The sequence below is a fragment of the Rhinolophus hipposideros genome (assembly GCF_964194185.1).
Source record: "Rhinolophus hipposideros genome assembly, chromosome: 20".
In the NCBI taxonomy this organism is placed as follows: domain Eukaryota; kingdom Metazoa; phylum Chordata; class Mammalia; order Chiroptera; family Rhinolophidae; genus Rhinolophus; species Rhinolophus hipposideros.
In genome coordinates, this window is record NC_138066.1 from 31,256,147 (window position 1) to 31,270,254 (window position 14,108).

The window sequence follows — 14,108 nt, forward strand, 5'->3', positions numbered from 1 at the left end:
TAGCACATTGTAAAGACACCCGGAACTCAGTGCCAGATGTTAGCTCTCATTCTAGCTCTCTGGGCCTCAGTTTCTTAGTCTGTAAAATGGACAAGTTGGGCTGGAGGAATGATTTCTAAAACTCACACGCATTGAACATTTTGTATGTGACACAGTCTTCACATACATTCTATCATTTAATTCATACAATGCTTTGTGAAGTAGGGACTGTAATTATTATCCTTACTTTACAGCTGAGGAAGCTGAGTTCAGAGGAGTTAAGTAACTTGCCCAAGGTCACACAGCCATAAGTGGAGGGGGCCAGTCATGTACCCAGGTCTGACCCAGGGGCACTGCTGAGGATGACAGTAGCTCAGGTGAGAAGCCAACTGACTGGGACGGTGGCAATGAGTACCAAGGAGAGGGAAGGTAGCATGACCTGCAGAGTAAGGAGGGGCTGGATGAGGCACCCAGCCCAGTGCGGGGAGGAGTTGAAGATGACTTGGAGGTTTGGAGCCTGAGGGAGGGCCATGGTGCTATTAATAGAAATAGGGAAGTCAGGAGGAGGAGCAGGTTTAGGGCTAGAAGATGAGTGCCTTCTTAGACATGTTGAAGCCGATTTGCTACTAGGGGGACATTTAGGCCAAGAGCCAGTTCAATTAGGAAAATTCAGCACATGCAAAAATACCTCCTACCGTCAAGAACCTCCTTACCAAAATCAAATGCCTAAACCTGGAGGCCCCTCCGCGAGTTCCCCAGCCACTGTCACGGCCTGAGTCAGTGCCCCAGGCCCAAGTTCAAGTCCCACACTGGCCGCTGGGGGGCACCACTGGTGCGCAGATCGCGCTTCCCCGGCCCCCCGCGAGCCCGCCGTGGGGTCGACCCAGAGGGACTCGGCGGGTTTGAGAGCCAGCTCCCCGGGCACGGAGGGCAGAGGCTTCTGTCTTCCTTTTTATTTAGGGGAGGGAGGGAGGGGGCTCACCGGCCGCTGGGCTGCTGTTCTCCCCAGTCCCCCAGGCATCCGGCAGCGCCATTTTATGGGGATTTCTGATTACCCTTCAGTCGAGTTCTGTGGACCTTGGAAGCAGGAGGAGGGAGCGGGAGCGGAGCCCCCTTCCCCGAGTGAGCTTTGGGGACCAGCCTGGGGGACACCTCCGTGCCCACGGCGCTGGGGGCCGGCGGCCTCGGGCGGCAGAGCCTGGGGAGCAGGATCCCAGCTGTTCCAAACCGCGTGTCTCCCCTGACATTTGCGTCAGCAGCGCTGCCCTTTGACTTTTAATTCCCGGGAGTGGAGGGAGGGTGGAGGCCACCTTGGCAATCAGCACTAATTATTTGCAATTGGATTCAACCAGCAGTTATTGGGGTTAGGCCTGGATGCCTGCCCTCCTCTCCGCTTCCCACACCCCAGATTTATGGCGTTGGTCTCCTGGGAAGCTGGGAAGAACAGAGGGCAGGAGCAAGAGTGGTTTCTCCTGGTTGACACGCTGTATCTTTCCGCCTCCTGATCTCCAGAGCACCCGGAAGAAACTGACGCCCATAAAAGTGCGCCGAGACACCCAGATTGAGGGGTGTCTGTCCCCAGGCTCACACCCAGGCCAGGCCCGGGGCTCCCACAGGCCAGCGTCCACCTGTGTCGGGGCTTGCTGGGACAAAGTTCTGTCCAGGCCATGACGTGCTGGCCTCCCAGCTGCTGGGTTGAGGGGTTGCTCCGAAGGGATGGAGGTTGGCTAGGCACTGAGAAGCCAGAGGGGCTCCCCAAGCCCCATCCCTCATGGGTGTCCTGTGTCCCTCTATTTTTGGCCTCGGCATTACCAACATGCCCTCTCAGAGGGGCAGGCAGCCAGCCTGACCCATGACGTCCTATCCAGGGCCTGGGCTATTTTGAAACCAGCCTTGAGGGGTTAGGGGAGGTGTGTGTGTGGGGGGGTAGGTTTAAGGGAACATTTCCTCCTGGCTCCAGGTCAGAGAAGAGGCTGAGGGTAAGTGACCTGGAGAATTGGCCCTGAGGCCTTTCTCAGAATTCCCTGTATGGTTCCTCCAATGTTCCTTCTGCTCAGGTTTCCTGGGGATGCCTGGTCCCTGGGGCTGTGGGGGCTTAGTCTGGGCAGGAACCCCAACCCCTTCTCCCCCTGGGTTTTTCCAGCTGCTCATATATCATTCCTCAATTAAAAACAACTTCCATGCCAGGTCCCTGAGAACTAGGAACCAGCTCAGTGGTTCCCAGTCTTTAGGATTTCTCAGGTCACCAACATTTCCACAAAAACAACTTAGGATCTGACATGGTCACCAGGTTTTCATTTTGCTGAGTTAAGGAAATGTCAAAGGAAATGTTAAGCACACACACACAACACACACAACTGAAAATATACAGCTCAGGTAAGAGGGTCATACTTCAGACTGAGCAGATCTAGCTTGATGAAAACCTCACTATATTGTCATTATTATTATTATTATTTTATTTTTTCACTTTTGCCACAAGCAGATGAGAACATGGCAACAGCTAGCACTGGGCACCCCATCGATGGACTCATGTTCCAGGAATTGCTGGTCCCTTGGTGTTCTCTGTTGAGCCTAATGCCAAAGGCAGCCAGTGGGAAACCCCTCCCATTTCAGTTCTCCTGTGCGGCAGTCACGTCTGCTTCTTTACAACTTTCCACCCATCTCACCCCACAATATTTGCAGGAGGGGACATGGGGAGCAGTCTTCACACAGTTCCCAGATGAAGAAAACAGATACCGTGTTTCCCCAAAAATAAGACCTAGCCGGACAATCAGCTCTAATGCATCTTTTGGAGCAAAAATTAATATAAGACCCAGTCTTATTTTACTATAATACCGGGTATGATATGATATGATTATGATATGATATGATATGATGTAATATAATACCAGGTCTTATATAATATAATATAAGACCAGGTCTTATATTAATTTTTGTTCCAAAAGACATATTAGAGCTGATGGTCCGGCTAGGTCTTATTTTCGGGAAACATGGCAGTCTGGTCACATTGCTCACCCCCTGATCGGAGGCCTGCCCCTGGAGGAGTCATGCAGACACCATGATCTTCTGAAAAGGGCTGCTGCGGAAGGCGCCCTCTGGACAAGGGCTCGGGTGCGCCTGAGTGGCTGCCACTTCCTGGCCCTGTGATCTGAGACTAGCCCCAGAACCTCCTTCCCAGAGCTTCAATGTCTTGGTCTATAAAATGGGCATATTATTAACTCCTCATCAAAGGGCTAGTGTGAGGATTAGATGAGAGAATGTTTGTGAAAGTGCTTTGTGAAACATAAAGCTTAGGCAGGAGTAGTTATTATTATAGGAAACTAGTAAATGGCTGAAGAAAGAGCACCCCAACAGCTGATCTCAGTTTCTGGGTGCAATGACAGTGCTCACACCCACTCCCAAGTCTGTGATCCTGGGAAACCTCCAACCCCACAAAGGAGCAATGCAAGGCTGACCGCTATGCGTCTAGGTGGCCTGGCGCAGACCGGGGCATTCTGCCCAGAATAGGGCCCATACTCTGGCTTGTGCTTAGAGAAAGGGTCTGGCATCTGTCAAGGGTTCTATTTCCTTGTGGTGGCCCCACTGCATGGTTACTAATGTCTACCGCCCCCCCCCAAAATTGTAGGGAAGTGTATGAAGGGCCTCCCCAAGAAGGAGGCCCTTTTGGGTGGGATGAAGAGCATCATGTCTACGGATTCAGAGCCGGTCCAACGCCTAAATGTCAGGCATTCAGAGGAGCAGTTCTTAAGGGCTATCCTTGCTTCCCATCCCATGTCGCTGTGGGATGGAGGATGAACATACTAACCCGTGTTCCCAGGCCAGTTCCACCACTAACTCTAGCTGTGCGGCTTCAGATACATCCCTTTGCCTCTCTGAGCCTCAGTTTGCTCATCTGCAAAATAGAGAGAAGAGTCCTGACCTGGAGGGGTTGCTGTGAGTGTATACGGGATCATGTGTGAAAGCTCCTGGAGGGTGCTCAGTCCCCTAGAGGTCCCGCTTCCCGCCTTCCTGGGATGGCCTGGCATAATAACCACAGCCCCCATGAGCCAAGGGGTCCCCAGGAAGCATGAGCCTGTGGGGGCCCTGCCTCCCCACCCCGAGTAGATCTGCAGGCCCTGCCCTAAACAGCGGCCAATGGGACAAGTGGCTTTGCCTGGGCGAGGCGCTGGCTCTCCACCCCCTCTCCCCCAACTGCTCAGCAGCCAGTTGTCATGAAATCTTTCCCACCTTCCCCAGCCCACACCCCCCGCCCCTCCCACCCAGGCTCCTTGCTGACATCCCATTTGGCAAAGAGGTTGGAAAAGCCGCTGACTCTTCCAGACCCTGAGTTCATTGACTGGTCAGGGCCCATCAGCCACAGGCTAAACATGTGGTCAGAGGGGGTTTGTAGAGTGAGCCTCCAGGCTTTCATACCCAGCCTGAAGCCAACCCCCACCCCCAAGACACTCCTCCAACACACACACACGCACACACCCCTCCGTACACATACCTGGACCGTACACGTGACCCCCACACACATACACTTCACACTTGTAAACACACTACCCCTTTGCCCCTCAACATAAATAGTCCTACACACACACCATGATACACACTTCGTCCCGTGTGTACTTTTCATACAGCCACCTACCCACAAAGACATGCTCCTACACATATGTGGCTACAAGCATGTCCTGCACGCTCACTCAGGCACACGTGTGTACAGGGTACTTCCTTACACTATTGGGCACAAGTAGTCACCCACGGCTAGCTTTGGCTCGTTTGGACTCCACCTCCAGCCTGTGCCCTTGAGCCAGACTTGGAATGGGCACATCTCTGAGTCCTTTGACTAGAACCCCAGGCAACCAGAGCTGAGAGCTCATCCCAGCCAACCCCTTCGTTCTTATTTGTGGAAACTATGGCCCAGAGAGGGCAAGGGGATGGTCAAGTCACACACCCAAAGTTTTTCCAAGTGCTTCCAAGTGTCTGAGAGCATGGCAGAAAAGGAAGGAAGCATCTGAACTCCTTCCTCCCTCACTGCTGCCCTTCTCAAACCTCCTGACTCAGTTCCTCCCTGCACTGGGCAGAACCAGCCCCTCAGCTGGTCCCAGTCCCAGGGCTACGTCCAGGATTGCCTGCCAAGACTGGGTGCTCTGTGAGACTTTCACTCTCTAGCCTAGCTGCAAGGTCATTTGAGCTGCAGGGAAGGGCACCTATTGTTGAGACAAAGCCCTTGTGGGCTTAGGATGTTAACACTCAGTTGGCATTGGCCACCCACAGCAAATACTCAGCACAAGGCTGTTGTCCCACAATATACCCTAGATTGGCCCCCTTACTCCTACCTCAGTCTCCCTCCCAGGACTCAAGACCCTCAGCAGCTGCCTGGAATGAGGGGACCCCAGGCTCCCGGGACTGACTCTGACCTGGAGACTGTCAGTTCAGAAGGGTAAGGATTTCTGCCTGGAGCAGTGCTTGGCACCTAGTACGTGCTCAATAAAATGTGTTGAATAAATGAATGGGCCAATTCCCCTCCCGGGCCTCCTTTTACAGTGTCTCCTCTGGGTCATAATCAGGAATTCTGGCATCTAGTTGCTTCCCATCAGCCAGAAGCTGGGCTCTGCCATGGGTGGCTATGTGACTTTGGACCAGTCACTTCCCTCTGGACTTCAGCAGCTAAGAAGGAGGGGCCACTGTTGGGAAGAATGCAGTGTGTCTTGTGTGATTACAGGACCACGCCTGTGGGGGGCAAGGGGCCAGTCACCAGCTCTGCCTCCCCATCCCACCTCTACTCCCCTCACCCCCGACAGGGCTTGGAGGATGGCACCCCTGTGGGCAAAGCCAGGCTTGAGAGCCCTATGTTGTGAATAAAACTTCCTTTCAGAATAGACCAAAATTTTCAACATGGGAAGCAATGAAACAGCAGTACTTCTCATACCTTCCCCTAAACCGCACCCACCTCCCCAAGTCACACGTGGCTGGTCCACCCCAGGGAGCCCCAGGGCGCTGACTCTGACTCCGGGTCAACATCCTGCTTCCTGCAGGGCCCTGCAGTGTGGGCCGGGTGCAGGGAGGGGACACAGAAGGCTGTTTGTTTGCAGTGGGCAGCGAGAAGATTCTAATCGCAGAGGATTGCTGGGCCCCAGCTGAAGGTCAGGAGGTAAGGAGACCCACAGTTATAAATAACCTGGCTGGGGCAGCCGGCGGGCAGAGGGCATTGCTGGATCCGCGCCCCTCGCCCTTACTGCCCTCCCTATCCCAACTGCAGCAACCTGAACCCCTAAGAGTCCCAGCGCAGTGACCTCTGGGGCCGAGGTGCAAGGTCAGAGGAGGACTCTGCGCTTCCTTTGCCGCTTCCCGTGCTTGCTGGGATGTGTAAGAGAAGCAGGTGCCCCAGTTCCCTACCCTGTGCTGGGATAGTGGGGGTGGGGGCACTTCAGTGTAGATAGCCCTCCCTCCCAGCTGACTGCTCCCCCCACCCCCCACCCCACCCCCCGCAGCAGCCCGAAGTTGCTGAGAAGCTGCTGGACACAGCCCAGGGACCCAGGCAGACTGTACCCCTGCACTGACCTCCCGCACCAAGCCTGTCCACAGTCCCTGGCTAAAGCCCTGCCTCACAGCTTGTGTCTGGTTGTTCGGGAGAGACACCCGGAAGCACACCACAGCCCCATCCCCCAGCCCTGCTTCTAGAGCCTAAATTGTGATGGTGGCATTTACCTTGAGAATTGACTCGAGAGCTCCTGGCATTCTCTAGGCTTGCTGGAAACAAAATCCCTGAGTCTGGGCCTTTGGGAGTCTCAGAGACTGGAGAAGGACTCTAGTGGCACCAGTGAGGGCCAGGCACACCAGGGACTCCAGTCACCTGCACTCTGCCTCCCTTTGGACAGAAAAGAGAGGTGGTTTTAACCTGTTCCGGATGCATGCTTTTTCCCCCTCAACTTTTTTTATTGGAGTTAAATTTACATACAGAAAATTGTGTAAATCAAAGTGTACAGCTGGATGGATTTGCACAAGCTGAGCATGCCCATGGAACCAGCACCCAGATCAAAAAACAGCATCTTTCCAGCACCCAGAAGCCCCTTTGCTTACTACCCCCAGACTTACCCTCTCTCCTGGTTTCTAACCCCATAGGCTACTTCTGCCTGCTTCTGACCTGTTCACAAATGAAACCACACACGTGTGCTCTTTTATGTCTGGTTCCTTTTGCTCATATATGGGCGACTGTCCTCCTCTCTGTGTGGCTTTGTCATGTTTTCACTCATTCTGCTGTGGATGGACACTGGGGTAGGTCTAGTTCCTGGCTATCATGAATAGTGATGCCAGGAACATTCCAGTTCCTGTCTATGGTGAATATATGGATGCATTTCATTGGGTATATACCTACAAGAGGAATTGTGGGGCCTGGGTGTGTGTCTGCTACTCTTTAATATGAGTGATTTTTTAAGGTAAGTTTTAGGTTTTTTTTGTTTTGTTTTTTAAAGATTTTATTGGGGAAGGGGAACAGGACTTTATTGGGGATCAGTGTGTACTTCCAGGACTTTTTCCTGGTCAAGTTGTTGTCCCTTCAATCCCCGCCGTGGAGGGCACAGCCCAGCTCCAGTTCCAGCCGCTGCTGCTAGTTGCAGGGGGCACAGCCCACCATCCCCGCACCGGACTCGAACTGGCAACTCTGCAGTCAGGAGCCCGCGCTCCAACCAACTGAGCCATTTGGCAGCTCAGCAGCAGCTCAGCTCAAGGTGCCATGTTCAATCTTAGTTGCGGGGGGCAGTCTTCAGGAACATGTGAAGTTTCTGTCTTACAGAGGGGAATGGGGAAGGCCTGGTGGAATTGCAGATTTGCAGAAGGCTGTGATTGGTTCTCTAGGGGTCTGGTGAATTTCCTTCCCATCTTCAGCAGGATGTACGTAGGTCTGAGAACTTCTGGGAGCCAAGTTGCTTGGACCTGAGGAGGACAGCCTGAGCCAGCCCTAGGGGACTGTGGGAGGTGAGAGATGGTGATTCATTTATTTGACAAAAAATTTGAAGCAGGGGAGTGGGCGTGTCAAAGGGACACAGGAGCCGAGTGAAAGAGCTCCCAACAGCACAGTTAGAACAATTTGAGCAATAAAATAAAGCATTATTGAATTATAACCCAAATGTAGAATAAATATCCATGAGTCTATTATAAATAAGTGGTTGAATAAATTAATAAAAGGGGAGAAGACACAAATCTCCCCATGAAGAAGAATTCCAGATAATTTGTTTGGATACTTCACCCTAAATGGAGGAGGGACAGCATACCTCCCACCCCTTAAGTGTGGGCCACACATAGTTCTTCCCTCCCAAGAGAACAATATGGAGACACTGACAAACACTGTTTCATCCAAGTGATCAATGAATAATAACCATAAATCATGATCATAAATCATGTTGATAATATGTACCCTTGATATGATATATGACGAAAATGGCACTTTACCTCTGTGAGCTTGCTCCCAGAAACCCATAGGCTTGTCTGATCACGAGAAACACATGTGGCAAATTCCAGTCCTTAAAACTGTCAAGGTCAACAAAAACAAGGAAAATCTGAGAAACCATCATAGCCAAGAGGAGCCCAAGAAGACGACTAAGTAGAATGTGGTGTCCTGGATGGAATCTTGGACCAGAAAAAGGAAATTAGGTAAACTAAGGAAATCTGAATAAATGATAGACTTTAGTTAATAATAATGTATCGATATTGGCTTATTAATCATAACAAATGTACCATTATAATATAGGATGTTAATTACAGGAGAAACTGTGTGCAGGGAGAGATGTTTAGGGGAACTCTCAGCATTACCTTCTTAATTTTTCTGTAAATCTAAAACTGCCCTAAAAAAATAAAATCTATTAAAATTACAACCCCCAACATCCCATAGCCCTTTTCCCACCTTACTTTTCTCCATTTATCATACTATATATATTGAACTTAGGTGTTTTGTTATTGTCTGTTAACTTTCGCACGTAAGATCCCTAAGGGTTTTGTCTCTTCACTGTTATAACGCCTGGAACAGTCTGGCAAATAGTAGGTGCTCAATAAATATTTGTTGAATGATAACTTTCTAAAGATAGTCACTGTTAGTTTTTCCCCCTCTGCTTAAATGCATTTATTATTGTTTTCAACTAAACACAAGGTTATAACGTTTGGCTGATCTGCTCTCTACACTTGATAGCTCCTGATTATTTCTCCTTGTCATTATTCTTTTACAGTATCATTTTTTAGAAAGTGCTGATGTTTGCAGGACTAGCATAAACCAAATAGTTGTGATTCAAAAGGCAAAGGCTGTGGGGCTCCCCTTTCGCTCTGTCGGCTCTGCCACGCTGCCATGTAGGCAGGAAGGATGGCACCATGCCAGGGCCGCCCTCTGACATCAGATCCGTGGGCACTAGATTCTGCCTGGTGGTGAACCGGGTGTGTCAGAAACCAGGGATTAAATAGCTTTCGAAATCCCCCAGCTGTGTGAGACCAGTCGGAGGGCCAGGACACATGCCCAGACCTTTTGCCAGCTCATGAATAGTGGAAAATCATCTGTGCATACATTTGGGGGAGCTGGGGAGAGGCCTCCCACAATCCGCCACAGCCCAGGCCCAAAGCTGATGGTCATGACACAAAGTGCTCTGGAGACCTGAGCTCCTGAGAGGGGGGTACGGATTACAAGTCGGGGGTTGTCAGACCCTCATCCAGGCACCTAGTTAGGGGTTGGGGAATCTGCCCTGCCAGCTATTTTCCTGGTGGGAAGGGGGCAGGCTGACAAGCTTCTGGGGAACCCAGTCTGTTGGGGGGAGGGAACAGTGTGGTCTGTGTTGGGCTGGGGTGGGGAGCAAAAGGCATCCTTCTTCTGCACCTAGAGGCCATCTGCTTTAAAATCCAGCCACGTGTCCTCCTTCCTGGTAGCAGTACAGAGCCACTCAGACTCTGCTAGACATATGAGTGCTAAAGATAAAAATAATCGGACACATGCCTTCTGTGAACTGCTTTGCTAAATGTGTTTTGGGAGTCCTTCAGCGTCCCTCTAAACCACAATTTCACTCCACCCCTAACAGCCGCACTTACTTGAAGAAGCAGGGAACCTGTTACTGCCTTAGAAACCACTGTGTGTGAGAGGACAAGTGTGTGGCTGCAGGTGTGTTCTCTGCAGCTGGCCTGTGTGTGTTCCCATGGGCCGGCAGCTGCACTCACCTGCACGCACGCCCCAGTGTGTGTACATGAGTGGGTGTTGGTGTGTGGGGTGCTGTGCTTGTGTGTGTGGACACCAGTGCCTCTATTGCTATTTGGCGTCTTTGCACGCTTGCCTTCCTGTGGGTGTGCTCCCGTGGGTTTGCCTGGGCACGGGGGCTGGTGTGGCTGTGTGTACAGACGTGTGCTTTTCTGTTTATGTGTGGTGAGCCCACTCGATGTGAGTTGGTGGGTCTGAGTGTGCACGAGGGGATATGCTCACGTGAGGAGCTGTGTGGATGGCCTGACAGGTATACACGTGTGCATTCTGTATGAGTACACACTTGTATGTGAACTTGTGTATGTTCACATATATGTGTGTGTCCAGAGGTGAGAGCAGAGAGTGACGTCAGCCCCTCACGCGGGGCCCCTGGCAGACATGTCCCTCCTCTCCCCCACACATCCTATCGACAAACCTGGTGTCTTAAACCTCTCATAGATAAGGGAGCCTCTACTTGTTTCACACCTCCTTGTACTTAACCATCCTCATCCTAGTTCCCCCCAACTGTGCCTGTGACGGTCCTTCACCCTCCATGCTGATCTCCTACTTTCACTAGCTCATCGGTTTGTAGCTCTTAACAGTCATGGGAGGCCCTGCAAGGAAAGGGCTCCCGAGGCATATGTTTTGGGGAAACGCTGCATTCAGTACACACAGAATCTCCATGTGCCTGAGCATATTAAAGGTCCAGAGAATTGCTGAAGTAAAGACACCTGATTAGGTTAGTCCCACATGGGGTTTCCTGTATTATTTGGAACTGTAATACCCTTCTGGAATCAGTGTACACTTGGGGATGTCTGCAGTGCGAGCTGGAGTGACCCCACTGTGTACAAGCAGCCTGGTGGCTTGTGTACAGACGCCTCTGTTGGCTGCTGCTGCTTGGACACAGCCTGGGCCCATCTTAGGAGTGGGGACTGGGCTTGGGCAACACATTCTGGTCCTCTGCATCTGGGGCCACACAAAGCCCTGGCCTTGCTGGAATAAGCCAAGTCAGGGGACACTTCTTCAGAAGTGGCTGAGTCCTCGCACTCCGTCCCAGGCCTCAGAACTGGTGGCCTGGGGGTGGCACCTCCTTCCTACCCGGGGCCTGGCCTGGCCATCAGGGCAGAGGACGCCAGAGCAGTGGGTGTAAGGGAGACTCAGCCATCTGAGCCACCCCTCCAGGAGTAAAAGCCAAGTTTGTGACTCCTGGTCCAGTGCTCTGCCCCTCAGTTCAGGTGCCCATCCCTTCCGGAGCCCCAAGCCTTCCAGCAGCCAAGACCTCAAAGCACAGTGGTCAGACATCCTGAAGCCCCAGCCTGGGCTGGTGGAGAGCAGACGCCTTCCGGCCAGGTGCACTCCTGATCTGACCACTGACGGCTTCCAGAGAATAGGATGGTCAGGGAGGCTGCTGTCCTCTCCCTCCCGCACGTCACGGAAAGCAGATATTGAAAATGATGTAAGTAACACACGACTACCGTCTCTTCGTACCGTTCACATAATACAGAAGTAGAGTAAAACCCCAGAGTCTCTTTCACCCCTCCCCACCCTCCAATCCTGTCCCCACCCCACAGCTAACCCAGTTAACAGTTCAAAATCTCCTTCCATTCCACGTTGATAGATTTTTAAAAACACAAGGAGCACCATACTCTACATTTTCCTATGACTTGCTTTCTTTAAAATTTAATCTGATCCGCCTCGATACATCTTAACAGCCCCCCATTATTTCTTATCAGTTACACAAAATCCGAGGGTCCATGTTCCCCTCCTTTATTTGATCTACTCCTTATTGACAGACGTGTTGTTTCCCATTTTTTGCTATTCCAGAATAGACACAGGTACGACCTCTTTCCACAGATCCGTGGGTGGGGGCACACGCAGAAAAGATGGATGCCTGCGCCTGGCACGCGGGAACCAGAACCAGAGAATAAAAGACCAGGGAAGAGGCCGAGGGTCTGCGAGGACCCCAGGGGCTGCCACCGGGGCGCCCCCCTGTCTGCAGGAGCTCCAGGCCCGCCCTTACTGCGCTCCCCCCATTTTCCCCGGGGTCTCCCCGGCCCTTCCGGGCTCTGGACCGTCCACCCGCTCGGCCCCTCCTGCCTGCAGCCCCCGCGGCTGCAGAGCTGAGCTGCCAGCGCCTCCGAGAAACCGGAAAAAAAAAAAGAAAGAAAGAAAAAAAGAAAAAAGAAGGCGGCGCGTGGTGCGCGCGAGCGGCGCGGGGCCCTGGCGCTGCCGTTTTTAGTGCGCCTGTAGCCCAGAATATAGACTTAATCACCCCAAGGAAACGCGGCCATCATATTTTTGGTTGCATAAGCACACTAAATTAGAAATCTGGAATGCGTTCAAGACCTTTAGATGCGAGCGCGGGGCACCGGGAGGGAGACAGATGGGGCTAAGGCGAGTTGAGCATCAGGCGAATAATTTCCTCTTTTAATTTGCGTTCCACAGGCCAGGAAAGCAGCATTCGCGGCCCACTTACGTAACCGGAGCCACAGCCCGGCTCCCATCGGCGGCCACAGCGAGCCAGGTCCGGCCTCGGCCTCTGAGCCACCCGCCCCGCGGGCCCGGGCGCCCCTCCACGCCACCCGCCGCGCGGGCCCGGGCGCCCCTCCACGCCACCCGCCCCGCGGGCCCGGGCGCCCCTCCACGCCACCCGCCCCGCGGGCCCGGGCGCCCCTCCACGCCACCCGCCCCGCGGGCCCGGGCGCCCCTCCACGCCACCCGCCCCGCGGGCCCGGGCGCCCCTCCACGCCACCCGCCCCGCGGGCCCGGGCGCCCCTCCACGCCACCCGCCCCGCGGGCCCGGGCGCCCCTCCACGCCACCCGCCCCGCGGGCCCGGGCGCCCCTCCACGCCACCCGCCGCGCGGGCCCGGGCGCCCCTCCACGCCACCCGCCCCGCGGGCCCGGGCGCCCCTCCACGCCACCCGCCGCGCGGGCCCGGGCGCCCCTCCACGCCACCCGCCCCGCGGGCCCGGGCGCCCCTCCACGCCACCCGCCGCGCGGGCCCGGGCGCCCCTCCACGCCACCCGCCGCGCGGGCCCGGGCGCCCCTCCACGCCACCCGCCGCGCGGGCCCGGGCGCCCCTCCACGCCACCCGCCCCGCGGGCCCGGGCGCCCCTCCACGCCACCCGCCCCGCGGGCCCGGGCGCCCCTCCACGCCACCCGCCCCGCGGGCCCGGGCGCCCCTCCACGCCACCCGCCCCGCGGGCCCGGGCGCCCCTCCACGCCACCCGCCCCGCGGGCCCGGGCGCCCCTCCACGCCACCCGCCGCGCGGGCCCGGGCGCCCCTCCACGCCACCCGCCGCGCGGGCCCGGGCGCCCCTCCACGCCACCCGCCCCGCGGGCCCGGGCGCCCCTCCACGCCACCCGCCCCGCGGGCCCGGGCGCCCCTCCACGCCACCCGCCCCGCGGGCCCGGGCGCCCCTCCACGCCACCCGCCCCGCGGGCCCGGGCGCCCCTCCACGCCACCCGCCCCGCGGGCCCGGGCGCCCCTCCACGCCACCCGCCCCGCGGGCCCGGGCGCCCCTCCACGCCACCCGCCCCGCGGGCCCGGGCGCCCCTCCACGCCACCCGCCCCACGCGGCGGGCGCTGTTCGCTGGCTCAACGCGGGAGCCCTGAGAGAGCTCGAGAGATTCCACCCAGACCACACAGTTAGGAACTCGCGCTCAGGATTGCAACTCAGTTTGCCTGGAAAGAGGCTCTCTGGGGGGTTGCACAGATTTGGCAGGTTCCGCAGCCCTGCAGGCTCCCGGAGCCCTGAACACAGCCCCAGGCTGTCCATGGCGGCCTTGTGTGGAATTAATAGAAAATGGGCCACGACCAAAATGTTTGACAGTGAGGAGAGTGGGCAGATTAACTTTGGAGCATTGGTACCCTGGCATCATCGACAGCAGTGCGAAAAGACTGGGGTGATCTCTCTGTCCAGACCTGGAAAGAGGTCC

At 55.1% G+C, this 14,108-nt stretch overlaps 1 long non-coding RNA gene across 1 annotated transcript; it reads right to left on the reverse strand.

Annotated features, from left to right (window-relative positions):
- Positions 1 to 7,253: 7,253 nt before the first annotated feature.
- Positions 7,254 to 12,726, reverse strand: LOC308488710. The gene is made up of 3 exons (XR_013991936.1): positions 12,515 to 12,726; positions 8,413 to 8,490; positions 7,254 to 7,929 (listed from the first exon to the last, which is right to left on the reverse strand). It is a non-coding gene; the product is annotated as an uncharacterized lncRNA (long non-coding RNA).
- Positions 12,727 to 14,108: the final 1,382 nt, after the last annotated feature.